The 10,131-nt window shown below is 45.4% G+C and overlaps 1 long non-coding RNA gene across 1 annotated transcript; it reads right to left on the bottom strand.

The window, feature by feature from the left end:
* Positions 1-253: 253 nt before the first annotated feature.
* On the bottom strand, positions 254-2,327 carry LOC128898870 (uncharacterized). The gene is made up of 3 exons (XR_008463005.1): positions 2,158-2,327; positions 1,588-1,813; positions 254-366 (listed from the first exon to the last, which is right to left on the bottom strand). It is a non-coding gene; the product is annotated as an uncharacterized LOC128898870 (long non-coding RNA).
* Between the last annotated feature and the right edge of the window lie 7,804 nt (positions 2,328-10,131).

The following is a 10,131-nucleotide window of genomic DNA, read 5'->3' on the forward strand; positions in this document are numbered from 1 at the left end:
TCCTCTGGAGGACCTCAGAGCCTCTCACTTGTGATGTAAAATGGAAGGAACACCTAATCCAAAACAGGAGCATAATTTTAGGAAACCAAAATTAACTTGGCAAATTGACATTTACCCAGGGTCTGAGCATATAACCCAGTCAAAGGGTACTGTGCATCTCACCATGAGCTCTCAAAAAAGATGTCCAGACCTTTACCATACATCTTCTGTAAAGCACAGAGCTCTGAACCTTTGTATTCCCCACACAGTGTTGAGTATGCAGGAGAGCAATAGGGAAGGCGCATGGTCTGAACAAGGAACGCTCTGTTCTTCTCCTTTGTGGCTGTGAGTAAATTGTTTAGTCACTTGGTGACTGTTTTCCCCCATCTGTGGAAGAGAATATCATTGAATGCTCACTTTGCCCACACAGCATTACACAAAAACCTGGTTTAAAAGGTACCTTTTTTTTTTTAACTAAGCATGGTAGCATCATCGGAAGCTTCATCCTGGGAGTCATTCTGCCCAGATATTCATGCAAAGCAATACTTGCAAGAGTCAGGAGCCCTTTTTCCATCTTTGACAGATTTGCATTATGGGTTAATTAATTTTTATCAAGGGCTTTCAGAATGTCACAGGGAAAAAAAAAAAAAGGCACTGCATAAATGGAAAGCAATTTTTAACAGTGCTGAGGTGAGGCCAAGGAAAAGAGACTTGGATGAGAACCTGGGCAGCTCTAAGCCTTGGGTTGTTCCAATCTCTCTTAATAGTAATTAATGAATAAGACTGCAACCATTTTGTTCCTTTTTTTCTTTCTTTCTTTTCAGGCAGAATTACTCTCTTAATAGGAAATCCCTGAAATCACTTCAAAGTAAAACATCCAAGTTGTAAATATGTCAGAGCACACTGAGAAACATCCCCATTTAATCCCCCGAGTTGTGCTCCATGCTTAGCTCTTCTCTTCGTGCTCTTATTATTATTATAATCTTGATAAAGGCACTCTGAGGTGAGAAACAGAGCTTAATAATTCACACCTAGCTGCAAAAGGCAGTACTCAGGCAAAGCTCCAGTTGTGAATTATTGCACCTGAAGTCACGTCCTGGAGCGTGTTAGCTGCGAAATCTTCTCTTGGTGGTGGGAGAGGAGGAAATGGAATCCTGCAAGGATGTAAATACATTTGGGGGGGTGGGAGGGGGGAAAGAAAGGAAAAAACCAAACTCAAGCAGCTACCACTTCACCATGCCTGTTCAGGTGCCCTTCTGGCAGAAAACAACCCAGAGGGTGGGAGGAAGGGGTGAGAGCGCAGGTGTAAGTCATACAGGGAGAATTCAGCATCAAACTGCTGTTGGTTACATCAGCCTAGCAACTGTTTATGCAAACAATCTGGCTGACTCATTAAAGTACTGCTCTGATCAGCTATTAACTGTAACTGACAGATTAAGAGGAGAACAGCATGAGACAGATACTTCAGAAGTGAGAGCAAAACATACCGGGAGCTTCATCTCTGTTTTAATTCCAGCACCCTTCTCCCCGCCCCCACCCCTCTCTCCTTTGTCGCAGTGGCTTCGCCTGGCATGTTTCATATTGTTTAGTGCATATCTTGGCGCCCACCTAGACAGCTTTGCATTCTCCCCAGCACCCGGTGGCACCCACATGTTCATTTGACATTCCAGGGAACCCATTGCAACAGCCACACATTCTTCCTCGCCTTTCTGAGGGCTTCTTAGATCACAGATGCTCCTGGTATCACCCACTGTGCTTCAATACTTCTCATGTCCCATGCACATTCTTCAGGGTCTAATCCTTTCAAATAATAGTGCTTTGCTTCAGATGCTGCCTGATACCAATGAAGAAAAAAAAGAGGGGAAAAAAAGGGCTAAGATAGATGCTTGCTCTTTTTTAATTTCCCTAAGCTGATAGACAGGACTTGTCAAATGCAATCAAGAAAAAAATAGCTCAAAACCTGCTACTATTCTATTACATATTTCACGTCCTCTGTGCAGCAGGGAAGCCCCAGCCCTACAGAATTCCCGCTCTGAACGAGAAACAAAATCATATAAAAGCCATACCTGCTTCTCACACAGCCCACAGTGAGTTTGGGGAACTCATTGCCACAGGAGTCCAGGGACAAAAGAGAGATTTTTAAGTTCATGTGAACTAATAAATAGAAGAAGAGCCCACCTGAGCTAGCAAACACAAGAGCCACAGGTTGCCAGAAGTTAGCACCATGTTCAGGGAATCTGTGAAGGCATCACTGGCGTTGTTCTTGAACTCTCTGAGCATCAGCTACTGGCTCCTGGCTCCTGCTAGAGGCTGGAAGATGTCTGAGAAGGACCTCGAACCAAACACAACACAGCTGATCCTATGGACAGACTCTGAACAAGCTAAATTCTGTAGGATTTTTTTTCATGAAGCTCTGCTAAGGCTTAGGGCAGCAGGCTTCAGGAGAAATCCAGAAGTGCCATAACTACTGAAAGACTTTGCTCTTCCCCTTTCTCCTCCCCTTTTTCTACCTCACCATGCTTGATCTCAAAAATGGAAACACGTGAATCCTCTTTTTTTTTGGGCAGGGTGAGTCCTGAATGAGAATCAAGTCTTGAAGAAATGCATCTTTGCACTACAGAAGCCCAGCTCAATGATAGCAATTCCATTTCCTTTCCATACAGGCCATACCCTTCAAATGTGCCAAGACGAGCCCAGGTACACTGTTTGGCATCATCTGTGGCTGCCCTGTACCCTGAAGCCATCCAAGTGGTGGCTGGCTTCCCATCCAGCCCAGACTGCAGAAATCCTTGCCAGCCTCTGCCACAGTGTCAGGCTGGCTTGAGCCATGATCCTCTTAAAGCTCTTCCCTTCTCCTGTGACATGGAGGAGGCATTGCTAATAGGGCTACACAGCCATTACCAGGGCTAATTAGCCATTAAGCCTGATATCCCATTAATAGTTGCCAGCAGCAGATGCCTAGTGAGGGATGGGAGAGGAGGGTAAGTGTACACTGGTATCTCCCCAATATACTCCTCCAGCTTCAAGAGGTCTGCAGTGACTTTGGGATGGGGGTGAGACCTCTGCACTTGGACTATAATTTCCTTCCTCACTAAGCAACAACCTCTCCCCCCACAGCGTACCTCCCCTGACTTAAATAAAGAAGCTTTGTGCATGCTGGGGGTGTGTAAGCTGGTCACCATCTTGCCCATAAATATTACCCCAAACCCTTTATTTCCTGCAGAGATAAGAATATCTCCCATCTTTATAAGTTCCACATTGAAATCAATATGGTCTGCATTTAAAATGCACACACAAACATGTTTCTATCTCTCTCTTTATATATATACATGCTGTATGTGTTTCAATACATAGCATATATAGAAAAAACATAACATATATATATATAACATAACATATATATATAACATAACATATATATATATATATAGTATATATTCCCACATTGTGCTGGATTAAGTGCATATCCCCACTGAGAAAGAAATAAATAAACAACCAGCAATTTCTCAATTTCTTCCTGCTGTGTGGCAGTGGTGAAAATTGCTTTGGAAATAGGACCATTATAAATATTCTATATATAACCACACAACGTGGAGGAAGCAGGGGGAAAGCAAAGAGGAAAGAAAAAAAGGAAAGAGAAGAAAGGAAAAATTAGGGGGGGGGGGGGGGAAGAAAAAAAGGCAGCAGGATTATATGTTGGAAAAAAATGTGAATACAAAGGAGGGCATAGAAACATAGGCAGCCATTTCCACCTCGTGTTATTTATAGCTCTGGTGTTATGAGGTGTTTGTTTAAAGGGGGACTGGTGGAGGATGGAAGGACCTAGCCCTCCTTCAAGGAGGCGTGCAAACAATATTAACTTGGCAAAAGAAAGGCATTACTAATGTGGCCTGGAAAAAAAAAATGGGGTTGTTCTTGCCTTTCCTTCCCCCCACCACCTGGATCTCTGTAAGAACTGAAGTTTTAAACTGTATTTGCTTCCTCATTAACGCTTTTCTTCCCCCAGCCCGAGGAGGTGGGCTCGCCGGTTTTGGGGTTGGGCTCCAAAAAGCAGAAGGGGGGAAAAAAAAAAAGAAAGAGAGAAGAAGCAGGGAAATTAGCAGGCATTTCTGCCACCACCCTTCCCCAATTCCCCTTCTTTACAGCAGGCCTTGGCAAGGGAGTCAAATTTCAAAATGTTCTGGTTAGCTCCGCAGTTGGTCGAAAGTAAAAATGAGAAATATTCACTTGAACGCTGCCAATTCTGCTCTGAGTGTGTTTAGGTTTTGAAATTCAGGAGAAACATTGAAATAATTGGGAGAGGGGAGGGGAGGAAAAAAAAAAAAAGAAAAAGAAAAGAAAATTAATAAAAAAAATTCAAGCAGCTCCTCAGAGAATACTTTGCTTCTGAAGAGTTATAGTACAAACCCCTGAAGAGCTCTCTATTGTTCCCTTGTGAGCTGCCATATGGAGGAGGAGGGATGGGAACTCAAGGGAAGAGTTATGACAATGAAAACAAAAACATAAAATAAAGGAAGTTCTGTGTTCTCTGCGGGGACATGACTAAGGACTCACCAGTTCAGCCACAAGAAATTTCTGCTCCTTGAGGGGTGCAGGGATAAGATGGCAACAGCCTGGGATAGTTCTTACCAGGGCTGGGATGTTACAGAAAATGTGGAGGCCGGCAAGTGAATGAGCATCCCCCGAGGCCCTCTGGCTGGTATTGCCATGCTCTAGTCAGCACTTTGCCAGCTCAGCCCCACTGGCCAGACAAGTTCTGTATGTTTTTATTCATAATAGGGAATTGTGGCTGCCCCATGACAAGAATAAGAAGTTCTCCCACACTCCTGCTTTGGAAAGATGTTGAATCAGGGATCCTGGTTTGTATATATGGCCATAACTGGAGTGGAAAGCTATTGCAGGGTGTCCTGTGCTGCTCAGTGTAAAGGGAAGACCTGTTCCTTGCTCTCCTAGGAGTCTGCAGAGACAGTGATGGCCAAGGAGCCCCCTTATAAGGCTGGTCTCTTGGAGCCCATCAAGTATTTCCAGTTGTAATGTGCTCTTCCCATGCTAGCTGACGTGCAGATCCATACACAGTGCTCCAGCCCATTAACTCCCAACTTACAGGCATGAAATGTGCTTAGAGTCCTTTCGATGCTAGCAGAAAACACATTAGTAATAAACACACCCATTCCTCCAACAAGGGCAGCAGTGTGGCCATGAGTATCTCCCTTCACTTTTAGCTGGCTCTCTGCTTTGTAATTGCAACTGAGAGCTTTTTATAATGCCCTTATAAAACCTGCCTCAAAGAAAATGTTGGGCCTCAGTCTCTTCTCACTTAACCCAGAGCAGAGTGGGAGAGAACAGTGAGGCATGTGAGCTAGACTCACGTCAGTCAAATTCAGGCTAGCATTAAGGGAAAATGAAAAGAACACCATGCCTGGGCAAAAATGACACTGTATGAACCCAGCCCCTCCAGGCGGACAGAGGTTCACTGCAGCAAGAGCAGGTCTGGGTTGGGGCAGACAATAACAGCTCTGCACTGCTTTTCTTCACCCCTCTTCTTTCAAACCCTTTAGCCTCACACGTGGAATCATAGAACGATTTGGGTTGAAAGGGACTTCGAAGTTCGTCTGGTTCCAACTCCTGTCATGGACAGGGACACCTACTAAATCAGGCTGCTCAAAGTCCCATCCAACCTGGCCTTGAACATTTCCAGCCTTGAAGCCTCCAGAACTTCTCTGGGCATTCTGTTTCAGTGTCTCATTAGCCTAGGGGAGAAGAATTTCTTCCTGACATTTAATCTAAATTGAGTCTCTTCCAGTTTGAAGCCATTACCCCTCATCCTGTCACCTCATGCCTTTGTAAAAAGTCCCTCTTCAACTATCCTGTAGCCCCCTTCAGATACTGGAAGCCCTAGAGCCTTCTTTTCTCCGGGCTAAACAATCAGCGCCACCTGTCTCAGCCTGCCTTCCCATCCTCTGACCATATTTGTGGCCTTCTCTGGACCTGCTCTGACAGTTCCATGTCCTTCTTGTGCTGGGGGACTCCACAGTTGGAGACAGGACTTCAGATGGGTTCTCATGGGAGCAGAGCAGAGGGGCAGAATCGCCTCCCTTGACCAGCTGCCAGCACTGCTTTTGATGCAGCTCAGGACATGGTTGGTTTCTGGGCTACAAGTGCACATTGCCGAATCAGAGAAGGGACCTCCAAAGGTCATCCAGTCCAACCTTCCCACAGTCAGCAGGGACATCCTCAAATTAATCAGGTTGCCCAGAGCCCTGTTGAGCCTCACCTTGAATATCTCTAGGAAAAGGGCCTCAAACACCTCTCTGGGCCACCTCTTCCAGTGATTCACCACCCTCATAGTAATGAACTTGTTCCTAATGTCCAGTCTAAATCTGCTCTCTAAATCATGCTGATCTTTTCATCACAGAATCATAGAATCAGTAAGGTTGAAAAAGACCTCAGAGGTCATCAAGTCCAACCTATCACCCAACACCTCCTGACTAACTAATCTCCCAAGCCCTTCACCACAGGACTGCTCTCTGTTCATTCCCCACCTAGTCTGTATTTGTGCTTGGGATTGACCTGACCCAGGTGCAGGGCCTTGTACTTGGCTTTATGGAACTTCATGAAGTTGGCACTGGCCCACCTCTCCTGTGCAGGTCCCTGTGGATAGCATCCCAGTGGGTGAGATGATTTTATTAGGGCTACTGGGCTGCTAATTCTAACAGCCTTGTTCTCTATCTCCCAACGGGCTTGTTGACACACAAAAGCTGTCCTGCTTTGGCTCCACGATGTAGCCTGGAAATAAAGACATGCCTCTGGGTAAGGGAAAGAGTCACAGCCTCAATTCCTTTTACCCTGGTACACACTGTGCCCTGTTACTGTTGGGGCAAACCCAATTCCTATGTCTATATAAAAACCATATAGAAATCGAGTCATAACCCAACAGCCATCAGATTCTGTGCTTAATTATATGTTTTAATTGTTTAACTGCAGGGGCATTTGGCAGTCATAAATGCACACTTTAAAAGAGAAGAAAAAGGGGGGGAGGGGAGAACCCAAACAAACAAAAAAACCCAAACCACCCAACCAACTTGAAAGAAGCTGAATCAACCTGAGAAAATAAAATATCATCCCACCAAAATGCTTGATATATTGTTACTTTGATAAGTTCAAACAAGTGTGACTCACTATACAACCATTCTATCAATCCTGAACAAAAAACTGCATGGGATTATTATGCTTTTAATCCAAAGAGCTGGGTATTTGGAATTCCTCGAGCCCTTTTGTGGTGTCATATTAGCCAGGCCAGTCTCTCATGAAAAGAATGTATTGTTGAATAGAGTTGAGTCCGGATCTCTGCTCCATTGGGTTGATAAAATGGCAGTTGATTTAAAAAGAACCAGCTTGTCTGGAGAAAGGATTAGCAGATTAAGAGACTGCATGTAATTTTTTTTTTTTTAACCCCCCCTATTTTTTTTTTTTTAATTTTTTTTTTTTAATGCAATGTAAAGTTACATTTCATAACTCAAAGGGATTAATTAAAACGTTAATAGAAGGGGAGATGTTATTTTTGCCGGGGACAGACGCCTCGCCGCGTACCAACGCTCCCTTTGGTTGCCGCTGCCTCAACAGCAGGAAACGAAACGCCGCTTCTCTGTCAGTAAGAGTTGAGGCAGAAAAGAAAGGCAAAGGGGCTTGGTGTGGTGGCTCAGCATTTTGTTTTCCAGTTGCACTGATCTGGATCTCAACACGGGGGTGGGGGTGGGAACAGATACAACACAGGCAGATTTTTACCCCCATCCTTTTCGCTTGCAAAACTGTTTTGCCAGATACATTTTTTTTCCTGGGCTGATGGGATGCTTTTCTTCCTGCCTTTTCATGCTTTGTTTCTGCTTTTTCGTTTGAGAGCTGATTCTGCCTCCCTGCATGTACATTTCCACCGAGCTAGCAGCAGTTTTGCAGTAAGGAAAGGTGGGCAGGACTCTCAGTGTCCTGTTCTGTGGCAGTAATTTCCAAGGAAGTTGCAAACCTTGGCCATAAAAACCCTACCTGAGTACAGCTTTAGCATCATTTATGTGCAGAAGTTCAAAGTAAATCACACCAGGAGGAGGGAGCACGAAGCTGGCAGATTTATTGCCTCTGTCACCAAGTTTCAGCTCATCTTCAGATCCTGGTTTGGGGCTTTGCGGTTTTGTTCTGGTGTCTTTTCTTTCCTAGGAATTAATTTCTGGCTCTTGAATTTTGGACTCCTCAGGTTTCTTTGACAGTTTTGTGAAGCGATCCATGGGCACAGAGCATCTGGGATGGGCTCTTCTTCCCTGGGAGGAGGCACCCAGTGGGGCTGAGGGGCTGGCAAGAGAGGTGGGCAGGGCAAGAACAGCAGGCAGCCCCCAGCCCCTACACCAAGACCCCCAGCTCTGTATACCCAGGTCACTTACTCTCTCACTATACCCTCCATCTCAGCTGAGGATGGGCTTCTCAACCTGGACAAATGCTCCTTGTCTGCTCCATTAAAAACCAAATAATAATATTTTAAAAAAATCTAAGTTCATTTTCTGTCCTTTCCAAACTAGACAAATACTTTGAAAATCGTGCAGGAGTCTCATCCTCCCTATGAAGAATAGGCACAGATAATCTCCCTCAGTCTGTCATTTATTGCTGGTACTTAAATATACCTATGCACTAAATTTTAATTGAGTGTTATAAACTTGTTCAATTACTGCCTGAAGCATGTGGGTGCAGATGTGCATTGATGATGCCATATTGCCACTAGGAGGGATTTCAATTCACTCTTAAACCACCCTTCTCTTTCACACACATGCACACAAAATTGGACAAGGTGACAATATGCTATAATAAAAAACCCAGGTGTTACCGTGTTTATTTATACAGAATACAGAATAGAGCCAGGTTGGAAAAGACCTTCAAGATCATCCAGTCCAACCTATCACCCAACACCATCTAATCAACTAAACCATGGCACCAAATGCCTCATCCAGGCTCTTTTTAAACACTTCCAGTGATGGTGACTCCACCACCTCCCTGGGCAGCACATTCCAACGGCTAACAACTCCCTCTGGGAAGAACTTTCTCCTCACCTCAAGCCTAAACCTCCCCTGGTGCAGCTTGAGACTGTGTCCTCTTGTTCTGGTGCAGGTTGCCTGAGAGAAGAGACCAACTCCCACCTGGCCACAACTTCCCTTCAGGTAGTTGTAGAGAACAATAAGGTTTCACCTGAGTCTCCTCTTCTCCAGGCTAAGCAACCCCAGGTCCCTCAGCCTCTCCTCATAGAGCTGTGCTCCAGACTGCTCCCCAGCTTTATTGTCCTTCTCTGAACATGTTCCAGCAACTCAACATCTTTCCTAAACTGAGGGGCCCAGAACTGGACACAGGACTCAAGGTGTGGCCTAACCAGTGCTGAGCACAGGGCACAATGACTTCCCTGCTCCTGCTGGTCACACTATTGCTGATACGGGCGAGGATGCTGCTGGCATTCTTGGCCACCTGGGCACACTGCAGGCTCATGTTCAGCTGGTGTCAACCAATACCTCCAGATCCCTTTCTGCCTGGCCACTCTCCAGCCACTCTGATCCCAGCCTGTAGCACTGCATGGGGTTGTTGTGGCCAATGTGTAGAACCTGGCACTTAGCTGTGTTAAATCTCCTGCCCTTGGCCTCTGCCCATCTGTCCAGCCTGGCAAGGTTCCTTTGCAGAGCTCTCCTACCCTCTAACAGATCAACTCCTGCCCTCAGCTTGGTGTCATCTGCAAATTTACTGATGATGGACTCAGTCCCCTTGTCCAGATCATCAGTAAATATATTGAATAGGATGGGGCCCAGCGCTGATCCCTGGGGGTCACCACTGGTGCCTGGCTGCCAGCTGGATGTGGCACCATTCCCCACCACTCTCTGGGCTCAGCCTCCAGCCAGTTCCTAACCCAGCTCAGAGTGCTGCTGTCCAAGCCAGGGGCAGATAGCTTGGCCAGGAGTTTGCTCTGGAGGAACCAACAGCTAACCTATTGCAGTGATCTGACACTGACTAACAAATTTATTCATCTCTTTTTACAGAAGAAAAAAGTACATATCTCTTCCTGGAAAAAACCTTAATGAGGAAGTTTCTTCTTGAGCCTTCCCCTCAGCCACTATTGAAACTATGCCCTAA

This window comes from Dryobates pubescens, chromosome 34 (genome assembly GCF_014839835.1).
Source record: "Dryobates pubescens isolate bDryPub1 chromosome 34, bDryPub1.pri, whole genome shotgun sequence".
Lineage (NCBI taxonomy): Eukaryota > Metazoa > Chordata > Aves > Piciformes > Picidae > Dryobates > Dryobates pubescens.